This window comes from Bidens hawaiensis, unplaced genomic scaffold, assembly GCF_021521415.1.
Source record: "Bidens hawaiensis isolate Kalapana, Puna unplaced genomic scaffold, B.hawaiensis_p1.1 tig00019200_1, whole genome shotgun sequence".
Taxonomy (NCBI): domain Eukaryota; kingdom Viridiplantae; phylum Streptophyta; class Magnoliopsida; order Asterales; family Asteraceae; genus Bidens; species Bidens hawaiensis.
This window is the reverse complement of record NW_027492910.1, coordinates 132,877-148,898: the sequence shown is the minus strand read 5'-3', so window position 1 is coordinate 148,898 and position 16,022 is coordinate 132,877. Positions and strand designations below refer to the sequence as shown.

At 35.3% G+C, this 16,022-nt stretch overlaps 1 pseudogene; it reads right to left on the bottom strand.

The window, feature by feature from the left end:
* Positions 1 to 1,493: 1,493 nt before the first annotated feature.
* LOC143557826 (xanthotoxin 5-hydroxylase CYP82C4-like) lies at positions 1,494 to 12,322 on the bottom strand (annotated as a pseudogene).
* Between the last annotated feature and the right edge of the window lie 3,700 nt (positions 12,323 to 16,022).

Genomic DNA, 16,022 nt, shown 5'->3' with positions numbered 1-16,022 from the left:
CTACAGGTTAATCACTATGGAAGGTGTTCCTATACCAAAAGCCTAGAACGCTATCCACCTCAAGGCGTATTTTTGTTAGTATACTTAACTGGTATGTTGGTATCCTCAAGAGGAAGGTATGTTTCCTTATCTATTCTTACATTTTTTAACTCTATTATTTCTAAATCAAGTTCGTTGACTTAAGCATCGGAGGGGTGTTAGCCAGGCTAACACCCACCCCTCATCAAGAGCTTCGAGTTTTGCAGTTATCCTAAGGATATGTTATCTCGACAACAGTCAGAGGCTGATCACCTCCCAAAGGAATATGATATCCATGATATCCCTCAAGGTTTAAAGGTCTTCACCTTTCCCACAAATGCCAGGGGTGCACGAATATGATATCTCGGATATCTCAAATGGTTTAAAGGTCTTCCACCTTTCTAACGACGCCTGGAGCGCACGATGATTCAGGTATAGTTCGAGGCAGGCTGACCAGACCAGCTGACAATCTGTCTGTTGTTGGTTATATACCGAATCCTTAAGATAGTAGCAGACGTGTCACACAAACGGTTTATAACATTTTCATGTTATCTAAGGTTTATAACACATTCGTGTTATCTAAAGTTTTGGCATAATCATGCCCATGCGTTTGGGATCTTCCCCAGTATTATCTCAAGATTGGACATTTTCATGTCTCTAAAGTAAAGGCCTAGTCGCCAGTTAAAAGGCTTTATCGCCAGTTAATGGGCTTTATCGCCAGAATTATCTAACTTTGTTTTGACAGATCACTGAATCTAAGTAGGATACTAAGTCGTTTTTAACTTAACAAAACCCCAGAAGCTTGATACTTAAAAAGATCAACGATTGGGGACATCACATGTAAACCCATTAGATTTATGAGTGATCTCCACAAAGGTACTCTTTACATTTAGTTTTATCACTCAATTTATACTTCAAAATATAATCTTTTGGTTTGATTGGGATAAATCACACAAGGCGTAAGAATACATTATCCTTAAGATATTTTTTATCGATTCCTGATAATCCTTTTGATTATGTTTTCTAAAAACTTATAATCAGTAAAACATTTTACAATCAGGATTCATTATTCTCAAAATGGTAAAAATATTTTAGAACCATGTTTTCAGGATACATTATCATCAAAATAACTTACTTCAGAAAATTAAAGACATATAATCTTCCAACTAAAATTTACAAGTTATTGAACACAATACTTAAAGCCAAAAGGTTATATCATTACTAATCATAAAGTGCAGGAAATTAGAAAGGCAATACCCGGGTTTCGTCTTGAAGAACCAAGATCCCTCCACCCAAGTACTGCCAGATGTTCAAAAGTTAAGATAACATGGGCTTCGTCTTAGAAAGTCAAGATCCCTCCACCCAAGTATCCTAATATCCTAAGCATACTATTATTCAAGACAGAAAAAAGTAAATTGTTCGACAAACCATCACAACCCAACATTGAACCACAAACACAAACATAAAAATTGGGCTCAGGCTTTTTCTTTACCGCCATCATCGCCCAATTGCACCTCGCCACCAACCGCCTTCGCCACTCCCTTGGCCGCCACATCCACTGCCTCTTCCACAACCTTTTCTACTCTGCTCGGACCAGCTTCCTCCACCTTCTCCCCACCAAGCTCAGCCAGTATCTTCTCCCAACCAGCTACATCCCAGAAAGGAGTGTCCACACCAGCATCCTTCACCTCTTTAGCCATCTTAAGCCGAGATTGGAATATAGAAACACCAGTAGACTTCTTCTCCCCCTCCATAGCATCATAAACCTTTATCAAGCATTCCGCCTCTTGATTAGCCAACTCCTTCTTGACCAGTGACAACTCCAGTTTTAGGTCTCTAGCTCTTTGGTTTTCTTATCAAGAAGACTGGCCTTTGTCACCCCCACTTTCATCAGTTTAGAGATACGAGTATGTGCTTCATGGAGTTCGAGGCTCATGGCAGCAAACCGGGAGGAAGATACTCGAGGCCCTACAAAGATAAAGAATCCTCAATATAAGTTATTCTCAGGATATGAGAAATCATGACAAATGAAGAAGATACCTGCTGAGTCTTATTCATAGCATCATGGAAATCAACATCGTGCACAGGAACGGATTCGCTGGTCTCCTGGCTCTTCCGTTTCTTAGAGCCTTTCGCTCGGCTGCCTTCTGGACGTGGGATAGAGCTGGATATGGGTTCTTTCTTGATAGCGCTTCGAGTGGATACCATGCTTTCTATATCTTCAAGGGCAAAAGCAGAAGCAGACTTGCCTACAAATACACAGGTTAGTATCCCTAATCCTTAAAATGTTGATACTAACATCTCAAATGTTTCTTACCAGACATATCGGAACTCGAGGATGGAGATGGTTCTTGAAAGCTTGACTGAAGATGAAACGTCCTTTCCTCCTCGTCAAAAAGAAAGAAGGATGCAAGCCTGTCCTCAGTTTCTCCAATGGGAGGAGCGATCTCAAAAAACTTCAAAGCTGCAAAAATAAAGAAAAACACATCAGTCACAAAAGATATCAGTATATATTCAAGATACAGTATCTTACTTTTGAAAACCCAGAGATAAGGAAGAGTATTGGGCTGTGGAAGAGAATCTCTCCTAACAAAGAAAAATTGTCTCTTCCACTGGTCATTGTTCTGGGTGTTTTTCAAGACCAATGGAGATTGACCAGATTTGATCTTAAGGAGATATCTTGAAGACCCATGGCTACGAAGGTCGTATACAGAAGCAAGCTTCGAGAGAGTAAAGTCAAGAGTGTGGTCGGCGATTAGTCTCTCCAAAACAAGCAATGTCCTCTAAACCATAGGCATGGTTTGGGCATAGCTAAGACCATTTCTTGAAAAGAACTCGGTGGTAAAGGCAGGAAATGGATAGGAAAAACCAATATTGAATGGCAAAAAAGGAAAACAGATCCAGGTTTTTGAAACATGGTCAGAAGATAGGATGGCGTCAAAAGGCCTAAAAACTGTTCGCGGGGGAAAACATCCTCGAGACCTCAAGTTGGCGATGTCTGCATCACCAAAAATGCATATTTCACTTGCTGGACTAGCAAGGAGATTCTGTAACACAAAATCCTCAATACCGGAAGGGCGGAGCTTCGGACTTATGATTTGAGAAGAGGGAATAGAGGAAAGTTACCTGGACAATGGAAGAAGATGGATGGAGATATTATTTATCCGGGTAATTATAAAGCCGACCTAGGGTTTACCCAAATAACGGATGAGTGACACGTGTAACAGCAATCCGCCACACATGCAGAAATTTGAAATTCAAAATTTAAAAATTTTACAGCTGTAATGCATATCCACAGCTGTTAAAATTTGGGGACAATTGTTAGGGCACGGATTTTAAGTATCCTCAGCAAAGATTATTCAGAACTACTCCAGGATGTGGTATCCTCAGAAGTAACCGGTATCCTAATTACATTATATATATAACATGATTTTTGCTTCTTTCTATGTTTACCAGGTCAAAGATCGTTAATGTGATCTCCCAAAGACTCGCACTTTCAGTTAATAAAGCGTGACAAGAAAGGAAACGTGCTGATTGAAGGGCTAACGGCTAATTGGAATAATTCCGTAGTTTCCTTAAATATAGGACATATTGTTAGCTTTACTTTTTGTATAAATAGAGAGCTCAAAACCGGATCATAACACACACTCTAGACACACGAGACTTACTAGTACTCGCATTCTCTGTAATCACGATCAATTTTGAGCTCCACCATTGTAATCACCTTTGTTATTAATAAACCGGTGGTAATAGTTTTCACTGCTCGGGGTTTTTTGCTTATTATCCTAAGGATAACGGGTTTTTTCCTCGCAACAAATCCTTGTGTTCAAGCACTTTTACGTTCATTTCATATAAGCACCAAGTCCCAATTACTAATTTGGTTATGAAATTATCATTGTCAATTTTTGACCAAAACATATATAAAGATAATATTGAACGACTTCGTAAACAGTAACAAAAGATTCATAACATAAAACGAACCGATCCCACCCAAGGTGAGCTCCCCTTGGGTGGTTGTTTACACAATACAAACACACACTAAAACTATAAACATAAGGCTCTATTTATAGCCACACAACTAATATTCTAGAAGCTTTCCCCATTGAAGCTAAACGCGCGTCCCGAAGCTCTTGTTTCGTGTCTAGTTTTGCTCGCCGACATTAAATATTATCTTGACCACAAATATATAACGGGTTTCGTTATTTGATATCGCAAGTCACTTAAATTGGCCTTACAGAAGTGATATGAGAAGTAGAGGTAATTGATTTTGAGTATTTAGTGTTTTAAACTTGTTTGGTATTGTTGAGTCTTGGTTGTTAAGGTATTTATTTTGTAATGCAGTTGACAACCTATCTGAACACGACGTGGAAGTGCTGTCCAAAAAAAGGTAACTTTGTAATACTTGATAGAATAAGGTTATTCAGTGTTGTTGAGTCATGGTTTGATAAGGTATTTATTTTATAACTTTGTAATGTTTTTAGTGTATATAGATAACCACACATATATATCAAATAATACATTGTTTGAAGTATACCAACACAAATGCAAAAACCAAAACAAAGGGAAAAAAAAGAAAAAAAATGAATGTTTTCTGAAGGTATTTTATTATTATAGATTTATTTTGTGATTCAAAATAGAACAATTTGTTACCGTCATTTAGTTTTTTTCTATAAAATATGATAATCGCGTTTATTTGTTTTGTTTTATTTCTTATAAATAGTCTAAAATGTATTTGGGGCTTGCAAATACTCTAGACAAAACAGGGGAGCCACTGTTCAATTGTTCAAGCCCAATATTATACGCTCTAATGGAAATTTACTTTGTGCAAGCTTTATTTTGTTATAAAAAAAATGGAGGATATTAGAAAACAAAAGGAGAAGGCTATGGATTCGTTAACAGCAATTATGTTGACGTTAAAATGGGTTACAACAGATTATTTATCAAGATGCAGGAATCTTTACTATTAGACATATTAAGATCTGCATGGCTAAAAGAATTTAGGATTGGTTTTTATAATTAAAGTTGTTATTTTGAATGTTGCACTCATGTGTAGGTGTAGTATAAGCTTGTGCAGGATACTCTTATATATACCTGTCTCATTTGATATTGCTCATTTTTATCCAATAAAATACCAAGTTAAAAAAAAAAAGACTAAAAAACTAATCAGAAAATTGATATACAACTCAACAAAAAAAAATAGAATGTTTCTTAAATTTAACTAACATATAAATAAATTAATTAGAGAACAAAATTAAAACTTACAAAAATTCAATACTTACCAAACATAAGAAATTCAATCTTTACCATTATACCCTTGGATTTAATTGAAAGAAAAAATAAAAGAAAATTTTTGATTGGTTTAAAGGATTTCTCCAACTTCTCATACTAATATGATTTCTTCATTGAACTCAACCGTATATATTCTCATACTAATATGATTTCTCCATTGAACTCAACCGTATATATATATATATATATATATATATATATATATATATATATATATATATATATATATATATATATATATATATATATATATATATATATATATATATATATATATATATATATATATATAGGATTAGGATCATGTGAGAACTTTTTGGGAATTGAAAACTATGAGAACTATTTTGAACAAAAAAAAACCTAAAAATAAAAAAAATCATAAAGCAAAAAAGAAACACAAAAATAAAAAAAGTAAAACAACAAAAGTTCTTATTTATCATCCCGGTTTTTTAAAAAAAAATCTCGGTTTAGCTAAATGATACATATATGTATAATATGTACATATATGTACACACACGTTTTTTTTCCTATACACATATGTATAATTTAAAGTAAATGATAATGTGCATATGTATACATTACGTAACTAGAGATTAAATTAAAGTATACATATATGTATAGGTATAATACGAATTAAAACGAAAAAAAAATCGTTTTTTTTATTATACATATATGTATAATATGTACACACATGTTTTTTCCTATACACATATGTATAATTTAAGGTAAATGATAATGTACATATGTGTACATTACATAACTAGAGATTAAATGAAAGTATACATATGTTTATAGGTATAATACAAATTAAAAAGAAAAAAAAATTTCGGTTTTTTTTAATGAAACCGGAATGAAATATAAGAATTTTGGTTTTTACTTTTTTTAAATTTTTGTTTTTTTTTGTTTTATAATTTTTTAAATATTTTTTTAAAGGTTTTTTTAGTTGTCCAAATTAGTTCTCAAAGTTCTCAATTTGCCAATGGTTCTTTTAAGATCCTTACCCAATATATATATATATATATATATATATATATATATATATATATATGGGAGAGATATTTTGAGAACTTTGTTGAGTTGTAAGAACTTAAGAACTTGATTCTGGACCACACATTTAATTAAATGGATTGGAATATGTGGTTGAGATTAAATCTGACAAAATGTCAAATAGGAGAGAGAATAACTATATACAGTGATTACACAACTTTAAACGTTCGTTACACATATGTAATAAGTCGACTCAGTGCGTAAAAAATTTTGTAATTTTTTTACGTATATGTAACCTACACATATTACGTATGTGTAAAAAAATTCAAAAAAAAAATTTGTTACACTGGGTTCTTTCGAGTTCTTAAAACTCAAAGGGGTTCTCATTTGAAATCTTCCCTATATATATATATATATATATCGTAGTTATTTTTACTTATCAATGCCATGTCCCGACGTATAATCCGTTGTCGGTCGTGGTATGACACATCCCACAACTCTTTAGATGTCTTATATTGTTTGAAATGATGACAAATATCTTTCCGCAATGTAAGAGACAAATAAGCTTTCGTTTTCTCTTTCATATTCAATCTTTTCTTCAGTAGCGATCGAAATTGGTTTAGGCGTTGCTTGATCCCTATTGTGCCCTGCAATTGTGGGCATATTATATATGAAGGAAAGTGAATATGGTGCTGTCAACCATATAAGCTTACATTCAAAACCTATCAAAACTACGTAGTTTTAATTAAATTCTCTAAAATCCCTTTGAGTAAATCACGTTACAAGCACTCTCCCTTTCTATTTGTGATTTCAGTTGCTCATTGTTTGGTTATAATCATTTCAATCCTTAATTCAATCGAGCACACGTTTATTTTAATAAGCTCACTATCTACTGTTTTCAGACCAAAAAAGGATACAACTTTCCAAAATTTTAGTTTCCCCTAGGGTTTTAGATACTGCTGAATTGGATGGCCCTTGATATATTGATGCAGATACTAGGACGGTAATCTGCAAAGAAATGGTAATAGGGTAGTTAGTGGGTAAATGCAGTTTCTTCAAGAAGAAAAATGTTCTTATATTTGGAAGCTTATAGAGGGTTTCCATGATGATTGTTAATGGTCTATTGAAATTTATAATTCTTATTTGGTAGATCTAGTACACAAATAAAAAAAATACAGTCATAAGCATGTCTAAACCATAAAATTGAATAATAAACACATAATGTTTCTGAGCTGGACCAAATCATGTTTCTGAATGGACCATCCAATTCAACAGATAGTGTGTTTATTGAAAACTTATGCTCAGTTGAATTAAGAATTGAAATGATTAAAACAAAACAATGAGCAATTGAAATCACTGGTAGCTAGAAAGGGAGAGTGCTGGCAACGTGATTTTACTCTAAAAGGGATTTTAGAGATTTTTAATAAAAAAACTACGTAATTTTGATTGTGACACCACCGTATTCACTTCCCCCAGGGGAAAGGGAAAAGTGAATACGGTGCTATTGGTCGTGTAAGCTTACATGCAAAAACAATCGAAACTACGTAGTTTTAATTAAAAATCTCTAAAATCCCTTTGAGTAAATCACGTTGCCAACACTCTCCCTTTCTATTAGCGATTTCCATTGCACATTGTCTGATTATAATCATTTCAATCCATATTTCAATCAAGCACAAGTTTATTAATAAACTCAATATCTACTGTTTTCAGAACAAAAAAGGGTACAACTTTCTAAAATTTTAGTTTCCCTAGGGTTTTAGATGCTGCTGAATTAGATGGCTCTTGATATATTGATATAGATACTAGGACGGTAATCTTCAATGAAATGGCGTTAGGGTTTAGTTGAATTAGTTAGTGGGTAAATGCAATTTCTTCAAGAAGAAAAATGTTCTTATATTTGGAAGCTTAATAGAGAATTTCCATGATGATTATTAATGGTCTATTGAAATTTAGAATTCTTATTTGGTAGATCTAGTACTCAGATAACAACAATAAAGTCATAAGCATGTCTGAACCATAAAATTAAATAATCAATACATATTGTTTTTGATTTGGACCAAACCCTGTTTCTGAATGGACCATCCAATTCAGCAAACAGTGAGCTTATTAAAAAACTTATGCTCAGTTGAATTAAGAATTAAAATGATTAAAACCATACAACGAGCAATTGAAATCATTGGTAGCTAGAAAGGGAGAGTGCTGGTAACGTGATTTTACTCTAAAAGGGATTTTAGAGATTTTCAATAAAAAAACTACATAGTTTTGATTGGTTTCACGTGTAAGCTTACACGGCTGATAGCACCGTATTCACTTTCTCCATGGGAAAGGGGAAAGTGAATACGCTGCAGTCAGTCGTGTAAGTTTACATGCGAACCAATTAAAACTACGTAGTTTTAATTAAAAATCTCTAAAATCCCTTTGACTAAATCACGTTACAAGCACTCTCCCTTTTCTATCAGTGATTTCAATTGCTTATTGTTTGGTTATAATTTTCAATCCTTATTTCAATCGAGCACAAGTTTATTAATAAGCTCACTATCTAGTGTTTCAGACCAAAGAAGGGTACAACTTTCCAAAATTTTAGTTTCCCTTAGGGTTCTAGATGCTGCTGAATTGGATGGACCTTGGTATGTTGATGCAGATACTTGGACGGTAATCTGCAAAGAAATGGTGTTAGGGTTTGGTTGAATTAGTTAGTGGGTAAATGCAGTTTCTTCGGGAAGAAAAATGGTCTTATATTTTGAAGCTTAATAGAGGGGTTCCATGATGATTGTTAATGGTCTATTGAAATTTAGGATTCTTATTTGGCAGATCTAGTACTCAGATAACAACAATACAGTCATAAGCATGTCTGAACCATAAAATTGAATAATCGATAATGTTTTTGATTTGGACCAAATGATGTTTCTGAATGGACCATCCAATTCAGCACATAGTGCGGTTATTAAAAACTTGTGCCCAGTTGAATTAAGAATTGAAATGATTAAAACCAAAAAATGAGCAATTGAAATCACTGGTAGCTAGAAAGGGAGAGTGCTGGTAACGTGATTTTACTCTAAAAGGAATTTTAGAGTTTTTTAATAAAAAACTACGTAGTTTTGATTGGTTTCGAGTGTAATCTTATACGGCTGACAGCACTGTATTCATTTTCCCCTAAAGACAAACAATTCTTCTACATGTCATTCAATTATAGTAGCCAACTAGTATGCCAACTATTACTATTACCATTTATATAAATACAAAAGGTTACAAATGTATCATTAAATGTTATATCAAATGTGTTTTTTATATATTTATGAATTATAAATTTTTATTTATTATTGTCTATATCTTATGAATTCATAAGGTATGTTATTACGTATATTATTAAATTTAACTTTTTTTATTATATTTTCTTAAACATCCGTATATTACACGGGCTATATACTAATATGATTCAATGTAATACATATAATTAAACTTCATGATAATTAAACATCCGCAGTCCCACTAATAGCCCATTACCAATCAAAATATTTAATTAACTAACAAGTAAAATAAAACATATTTTGGAAACTTATATCGTCAACAGTTTCAATTTACGTACCTTTATAAATCATCTGAATGACCTGAGGCAATCAACGATGCTGGAGCATCAATGGAAACTATCGTCTTCTTTCCTCCACTGGTTGAAACGAAATTTTTCGCTAGAACTCTCCACGTTTTCTCACATTAAAAGGCTCAAGGGTTTCGGTACGATGACTAAGAAAAGGCTTGGACTATAGTTCGGAACTGGGTGCTGTCATGCTGATAACGTGTTATGAAACGAGTCTAATAGCAAAAAAAATAAGAAAAAGAGATGCAAAGAGAAAGAGGTGGATTTCATTAATCAAGTGTGTCATGTTTACATTAAAATACAATGAATATATATAAAAAAGGAAAACTTGTGACATAAACAAATCAATTCTAGGTGTTGATAACCATAATAATAATCAATATTTATAACACTTGTATTTTTTTATCTACACTTATCAAACTGTTTCTTTCTATGTTTTATTGATAAAATCACTTGGTTGGGATAAATTTATCTCGGAAATACGTTTTGCTATTCTCATCCAGGATACTTTGGTATCTTAAGTCTTAACATGGTATACTCATATCATATCGACGCATAGTATGGCCCACGACTCTTTTTGTTTTTTTGCCTTAATTGAGATCCTTTTGTTTTGTATTGGATGGCATTTTTTGGTTGTAAATGTTGATGATTATGGTTGATCAAATAACAAGCGATCATTAATTGTGAATTAGGTCCGGCCGAGAGATCTTCTCACATAACTAGAATCTCTCACATGTTATTGTTTATTATAAAACACGGAGCATTGCATCATACTTCAATTCTAGTTCAACTACCGTAAAGCTTAGATGGAAGTCGTGGGGTTAAGAGGACTTCTAAGGCTTTCTTTTTGGGAACGGTTAATCCAGGGCGTTCGGTCATGTCCACCGGAAGACCTCCGGGTTGAACCATATCAAAAGCGTGAACCAATTGAGCCAATGCCAGATGAATCACTTGAAGTGCGAAGTTGACCGCAGGGCAAGAACGCCGACCATACCCAAAGGGCACGAGGACAAATTGCTGGCCTCTCACGTCAACTTGCTGATGGTCTAAACCCATAAACCTTTCGGGTTTAAATTTAGATGGATCACTCCAAACCCTCTCATCTCTTTGAAGCTTCCATATGTTAACAATTAACTAAGTTCCAGCTTTGACATCGTACCCCGCAACCGTACTGTCCTCCATAGCCTCTCTTGGTGCTAGAAGCCTTGTCGACGGGTAAAGACGCAAAGTTTCTTTGATTATTGCTTCCAGAAACACGAGGTTTTTGATGTCTGATTCCTTCACTAGTCTATCTTTACCAACAGGGTGGTCTATTTCATGTTGCAATTTCTTTAGAGCATCAGGATGGTTTAACAGTAATGAGATGGCCCCATTAAGTGTCATGGCTGTAGTGTGTTGCCTCCTAGAATCAAGGCCTGCAGCATAGAAAGTAATTAAACGATTGTGCCTATCAACTTATAATTAAAACTTATTATATTACAAAAAAGAACATATAGCTTACCATACATGTAGATTTGATGATAGTATCTGAATCATGCTCCATATCTGAAAGTTGCCCTTGAGCTTCAAGTGACAACATCACATCCATAAAATCCTTTGCATCCTCATTATTATTTGATTTCCTCTTTTGTCGATGCTCCTCAAGCCACCCACCAAGCACCGAATCAAAATCTATCGCTGCCTTTTTCATCTGCTTCTTGTATCCGTGTAAATCCAACCACCAAAGAAAAGGTATCGCGTCCGACAAAACAAAAATACCACTCAACCGGAAAAAATCAGTGACTGCTTTTTGGCACTTTGCCCCCTCATTGCTGTCACCTCCACCTCCAAAGTACTGTTTTCCACCCACAATCTTCACAATTATGTTTAGCATCATGTGTTCAAACCATTTATTCAGTTCTACAACCACAGGCCGGTGCGAGTTTCCTGTCCATCGCCTATAGAGCTCTTTAATTCCCAAATTAATCTCAAATAAGCGTAGATCTTTCTGCATCTCCACACTCTGGATGGAGAGGACCTCCGGATGCAAATTTTCCTCATTTCACGCCAGTAGGGGGAGTACGCAGACAACGAGAATACCGAAGAGTTGAAACTCATGTGCTTCATGGCGGCTGTTTGTGGCCTCGTAGCAAATGCTTTATCGTGGACGGTGAAGCATTCTTTTGCTACTTCCCAGCTGCTGACGACGAATGCGCGACGGGTTCCTACACGGATGTTGAAGGCCGGTCCATACTTGTCCGCCATGGCACTTAGTGTACGGTAAAGAAGGTTCTCGCCAACGCCGAGTAAGTGGAGATGTCCAATGAATGGCAATGAGCCGGCCGCTTCCGGAGCTTCTCGTGTCGACTTTGTCTTGGGTGTACGGATAAATTTGACATAGAAGAGGAATGATATTAAAAGAGAGAACACAAGCAGTACGAGTGAACAGTTCATTGTGTTGCCGTATATGTTTATTGTGCTTGGGGAAAAATATATCATGGGAAGATATATATACAATATAGAATCGTCATTATTGTGGTTGGGAATAAAATCTATCAAGAAAAAAATATATCATCAAATATTTGTGGTTGGGGAGAAAATATCTTTGTGGCTGGGAGGAAAATATATCAGGAAAAATCATACAACTATTTTTATTTGTTTATCAACTAACGAATTCTTAAAATTGACTATTACTGAAATCAGCATATCAGGATCACTACCAAGGGTTCTGAATCGAAACCAAACAAAAATAGACAACACCATAAAAGACACGTCTAAAACATGAGGCTAATGATTTTCTTTTGACTTTATGTTGGTCATTACATAACTATTGTATGCACCTCATAAACTTGTTGCAACAATTGAGCATATTTGTTTTTTTTTCACTATATGCCATCAGCAAAGTTTCATAGCATATGGCTTAAGAGAGCATCAAAGCCATCAATGCTCAGCCACGCATCATTGCAATAGTATCAAAGTAGGTACAACCAACTAAGGCTAGCAGTACAACCTCTTAACACACAAAGAAGGTACCACACGATTAAGCACAAACCAACAGATTTTGACAATATCAATAGCCATAGAAAAAAGAAGGCTCGGATTTGTAAAAACAATATTTCTTGCCCTAGTCAACCATGGCTGGAATCACAGTTGCATAATGATTGCCATTTGGATTCCCAAGCCAACTTGCAAATAGGATCTAAAAAGACCAATTTTGCTCACCCTGCATTTCATCATGGCCATGTATACGAACCAGATGGAACCCAGTATCACAGACAAATTGGCCATTGTCGTAAACAATGTCGCCAAGTCATGCATCGTCGCCTAGGGTTCGTAAACGAAACCCGACAACAGTCGCTAACACCACACCACTGCCACCGAAAGTTTGGAAACTGAACCCGGCAACACTGATGACGGCAAGGAAGATGAATATGTACTTGGTGGATAGCTAACCTTTAGTTTTTCTGCAAGTGAAGTCAGGCCTCCTTGAACCACACCACCAACTACCCAAAAACATAAATAGGAATACTACAAGAAATAGTAAAACATAATAAATATTGAGATTAAGATCGATTCACCTCTTTCTAGACATTTTGAAATAATTAAGACACCAACAATACTATGGTAAAACCTAAACAACTAAGAAAAAATATGCAGTGCCAATTTTGTCTAATAATACAGAGAAAGGGGACTAGAAACTCACCTGATTCGCTTATCCTTGATGAGCTTTAACTGCATGATTGATTCCTTTCTTGACAACTGTTTACACTTAACCTTTGTTAACCAAATTAACTAAATCTAATGAACAGAACTAATCGAACCCTATCTCGCGTCATGGCTTAGATATTGTTGTCAATTTTTGTACTAGGTGGTTTAGGTTTAAGCGATGTGGTTTTAGCTAATCTCATACCAATTTCATACAAGTCCACGCGTCATATGAGTCATATGGTCCATGGGCCGTTCGACTAGGATCAATAAACGATTAGGGTTCACACGTTTTCACCAGTTGGATCGGTTCACACAAAAGGTTCGTTATGCGTGACGGGGTTCACGCAAAAGGGTTTTGCGTGATCTATCTCTTACGACTTCCGGGTTCACACAAAAAAGGTCTATTCACGCATGAGGGGATCTCGCGACTCTGATCACGCAAAAGAAAACAGAGCTGACTTGGTTCATGCATAATATATTTTCCACAAGGACCACAACCCACTTTGCAAGAACCATTTCAAGCCCAAACCTAAACTGCCTAAGCCTAAATGCCTAAGTTCTATGCTCATATATCCACTCCATTAGTTTTGAGTTCTAAGGCCCAATACTTAAAAATGCGAAATCCATGGAGGCCTAGTCAGTTTTGCATGATCCGATGACAATTGACAGGTTGTCCTTTCCTTTTATCATTTAGGCCTTCAACTCTTCAAGCCTAAAAGTTAGTAGCTGTGGACAAATTCTAATCACTACAAAAAAATGGCCCAATATTACCATACTAATTTCAGCTATCCCGATTCCAGGTACATAACCTCAATTTTTTGCGATTTCTAAAGTTGTGGAGGTAGGGTCCTAAATTCTCGGTACGACATTTTACTTATAATATTATATATTATTATTGTTTACTAACCAAAACCCAGTGGGCTGGAGGGTTGTGGAGGTTACCCCTAACTGGGCTTGGCCCACTAAGGTTAGGGTTTCATGATGGTAGCCATGGAGTTCATATATAAAGGGTCTTCAACTCTCATTTGAGGATCCCTTCTTGAACCCATGGCTTCCAAAATATTTTTGTGTTTGTATAAAAGAGGAAACTCTTAGCAGTCACCTCCATTCCACCACTTTTCCATGACATATCTCGAGCAACCGGAGAAGAAGACAAAGTCATGGTTCGTTCATCTCGAAAACCGGGGAACATCGACATGGTTCCGACCCGGATTTATTTCATGTTTCTTCAAAACTGTACCTATTTATGCGATTTCCTAATAATTCATAGATCTAGACTATAGTTTGGGCCTTTATTAATAGAAGACATGTTAGGCCCTGTTTTGTTTGTATTACGTCTTTTGTATTGGATAATATGTAGTGGGTTTTTGTGTTGTATTTTGTTTGTGTTTAGGCCCAAGGCCATGTAAACAAGCCCATTGGGACTTATGATATAAAACTACTTCTCATGCATGCTTCCTATAAATAGGGAAGCATGCCATGAGAAAAAGAAGCTTTTTGTCCAAAAAAATAACTCTCAATCTCTAATCTCTCTAACTCTCTTTCTCACTCTAAAGATCCAAAAATAAACTTCAAGATCCGAGACCAAAGGTAGCTTGGTGTAATATTCCGCTATCACCGAGTTTGGTTAATCCAAGAATTGTTGTTAGATCCGAACCCCGTTTAGGACCTACAAGTGGTATCAGAGCTTCGGCTCAACTAGTTGAGGTTTTTGGATCACAACCTTGGGTTTTGATCTTGAGAAAGAACAAAAGAAAGTGTTAAGAAAACTTACAAAAATACAAAAATATTTGGTTTCAAGTTCCTCAAAATGACTTAGAAATTGTTCTTGGTAGAAATCATAAGTTCAAAAGTTGTTAAATCTCAAAAGAAAAGTGTTCAAAACTTGTTAAAGTTTGGTGTTTCAGAATTCGTGTTCACATGTACCCTCAAAAGTTGGTGTACTAACCTTTGACTAAACTGACAAGTTATGTGAACAAATCCCAAAAAGATTGTTTCTAGAAGATCCTGAAAATTCGCATCGAATGGGATTTCGCTTCGCAAAAGACTTCGCATCTCACGGGATTTCGCTTTGCTTGGTAATTTGCATCTTATCCGAAATTTGCATCGCATCAGAGAACTTCGCATTGCAAGAGAATTTCGCATCGCAAGAAAACTTCGCATCGCTTCGTAAATTCGCTTCGCATAACAATAAATTCTCATCGCATTCAGATTCGCATAGAATATCTTGTGAAGTGAATAAATTCATTTATTCGCATCGCATTCAAAATCTTTGCTTCGCATAGCGTGCGAAAATTTTGAAATTATTTTCTATTCGCATCCTTTGCGAATTCCTTGTTCTGTTTTATGAAAAACTCATCTGTTTGAAGACTTTGGTGCTTAGAACTTGTTTTAATCATGTCCATCACTGATTCTGATTTGCTAAAGAGTTACATGCTGCTTGAGA